General features: G+C 49.0%; 1 long non-coding RNA gene across 1 annotated transcript; it reads right to left on the bottom strand.

Moving 5' to 3' along the window:
* Positions 1 to 751: 751 nt before the first annotated feature.
* On the bottom strand, positions 752 to 2249 carry LOC309377860. The gene is made up of 2 exons (XR_014171738.1): positions 1685 to 2249; positions 752 to 1302 (listed from the first exon to the last, which is right to left on the bottom strand). It is a non-coding gene; the product is annotated as an uncharacterized lncRNA (long non-coding RNA).
* Positions 2250 to 2750: the final 501 nt, after the last annotated feature.

The raw sequence follows: 2750 nt of genomic DNA, 5'->3' as shown, positions 1-2750 counted from the left end.
GGTTATGAAAAACTTAAAATTGAGAATTAAAAACAGTTAAAACAGATTGCAGTCACAAGAATAGGATGAAGCCTGGAAGCACACATCTCATGAGTCAAAAAGGTAAAGGTAAAGGGACCCCTGACCATTAGGTCCAGTCGTGACCGACTCTGGGGTTGCGACGCTCATCTCGCTTTATTGCCCGATGGAGCCGGCGTACAGCTTCCAGGTCATGTGGCCAGCATGACTAAGCCGCTTCTGGCGAACCAGAGCAGTGCACGGAAACGCCGTTTACCTTCCCGCCAGAGTGGTACCTATTTATCTACTTGCACTTGGGTATGCTTTAGAACTGCTAGGTTGGCAGGAACAGGGACTGAGCAATGGGAGCTCACCCCATCACGGGGATTCGAACCGCCAACCTTCTGATCAGCAAGTCCTAGGCTCTGTGGTTTAACCCACAGTCAAAGACCAGGGTAAAAATGTGCATCTGTAGTCCCTCCAGACAGCAATAATATAATATTTTTGAGGAAGGATCCCTGCACTGCTAATGAGGCAGACTAAAACCACCACTATTGCACTTTCTTTGTGTCAATAACATGTTGCATAATGCACTTGCCTGAAAACACTGACCTGGAGGAGCCCTTACACTCTGAAAAGCGGAATAACACCAAGGTTGCAGGTTCGATCCCCATATGGAATGGCTGCATATTACTGCATTTCAGGGGCTGGACTAGATGACCCTTAGGGCTCAACTCTGCAACTCTGATTCTGATTACTGAAACCAATTTATTGCCAAGTGTTGGCTTGAGCATAAAAATGGGCCAGGTTTAGATAGATGCATTTTCCAAGGATGTTTTCATTTGCTCTCATGGCCAGCTGTTCAAACCGTTTTAAACTGGCCCCATCGCTTTATGGTTCCTCTGTTTTTGATGTCACGCAGGTGCTTTAGAAAAGACATTCCATCCAAGACAAGATGTGGGAAAGGGGAGGCCTCTCTTAAGAAGGGGCTATGCTACCTGAATATAAGCACTTACAAATAATATATTGGGTTGTAGTCCACTAAGTCCTACTCAGAGAAGATACATGGAAATGAATGAAACCGCCAGTCATGTCCATTAACTTCAATGCATCTACTCTGAATAGGACTAGCATTGTTTTAAATCCTCTGCTCAATTAACTCAGACAACCTTCTCGTCTAATCTGACGGTTGCGTTCAAAGTGGCTTGCAGCCCAAATAGCCATGCCTGACCCTTTCTTACCACGTGTGCCTGAGTTAGAGAAGCCAACATCGGAAGAGAGTATCCACTTTTCACCATTCTGTACCTGAAAGGCAAGGGACGTGAGTGGCACTGTGGTCTAAACCACTGAGCCTAGGGCTTGCCGATCAGAAGGTCGGTGGTTTGAATCCCCGCGACAGGGAGAGCTCCCGTTGCTCGGTCCCTGCTCCTGCCAACCTAGCAGTTTGAAAGCACGTCAAAGTGCAAGTCGATAAATAGGTACTGCTCCGGCGGGAAGGTAAATGGCGTTTCCGTGCACGGCTCTGGTTCGCCAGAAGCGGCTTAGTCATGCTGGTCACATGACCCAGAAAAAACTCTCTGCGGACAAACGTCGGCTCCCTTGGCCAGTAAAGCGAGATGAGTGCCACAACCCCAGAGTCATATGCGACTGGACCTAACGGCCGGGGCCCCTTTTACCTTTATCTTACCTGAAGGGCAAACACTTATTTCCCTGGTACATCTCTGCATGAACAACAGCAGCTGTTAAAAATGTTCCCATGGCAGTGCTTGGGAACTTCATGCTACAATTGCTAGGATGCTGTAACTTGGTCCCTTTCCCCCCTGGGAAAATGACTGGCAGATGTGGTGGAGCAAATTAAAATTCCCCTTTTCTGACCACATAAAATCCTCTAAAATAGAGCTCCTGTATGCTCTGTCCAGGATGTGGGTTTCCTTCCTTTATGTATGAGTGACCTGTGACCCTCCAGATGTTGTAGGGCTACAACTCACAGCAGCCCCAGCCAGCATGGGCAACGGTCAAAGATGGTGGCAGCTTCCATGAAGGTTTTGAAGCAGAGGTTGTGTGGCCATCAGTCACAGATTCTTTACCTGTGATTCCTGTGTTGCAAGGATTTGGACTAAATGACTCTTAGCGTCCCTTCCAACTCTACAATTCCATGATTCTGAAATTCTATGCAGTGCAGCAACATCTGGAAAGCCATGGTTCCCTACCCATGCATTAGAGCTCTGCCAAAGGCAGAGGGCTCGTCCGCACTTCCGTTCTTGTTTGAAAAAGAAGGGAAAGGGACCATAGCTCAGTGGTAAAGCCCATGATGTTGCAAAAGCAATCAAATCTGGAAGCTTGGGAGCAGATTTCTGTTTCTTAAAGCGGTGGGAGACCTTAGGCCCAGGGACCACATGTGGCCCTCAAGCCTTTTATACCTGGCCCTTGGAATCCTTTATTCTCCTGCTTTGTACCCCCAGTTTTCCATTGTCTGGAGTGTGCATCAATTTCTGGTGCATGAACCCACTGAACCTTGCCTCCAATGCTGCCAGGTGCCCATGCACAAGGCTTGGAGGATTCCTGGAGCTGGCATACCAGCTTAGCCCTGGCCACCCAAGCAGAGAGGAACCTGGCGGGCCAACGCAGCCCTTGGCAGGCAAATCCCACCCCCTCTGATGATGCCCAAGCAGACATTCAGTGAGAGGGCTGGGGATGCGGTGGGCAGAGCAGGACGGGGGATCCCTGCATGGGGGCACCTGGTCATAGCCCCT

The sequence above is a fragment of the Podarcis melisellensis genome (assembly GCF_964234715.1).
Source record: "Podarcis melisellensis genome assembly, chromosome: 9".
Taxonomy (NCBI): Eukaryota; Metazoa; Chordata; class Lepidosauria; order Squamata; family Lacertidae; genus Podarcis; species Podarcis melisellensis.
The sequence above is the reverse complement of the archived record's forward strand: the minus strand, read 5'-3'. Positions and strand labels throughout refer to the sequence as shown.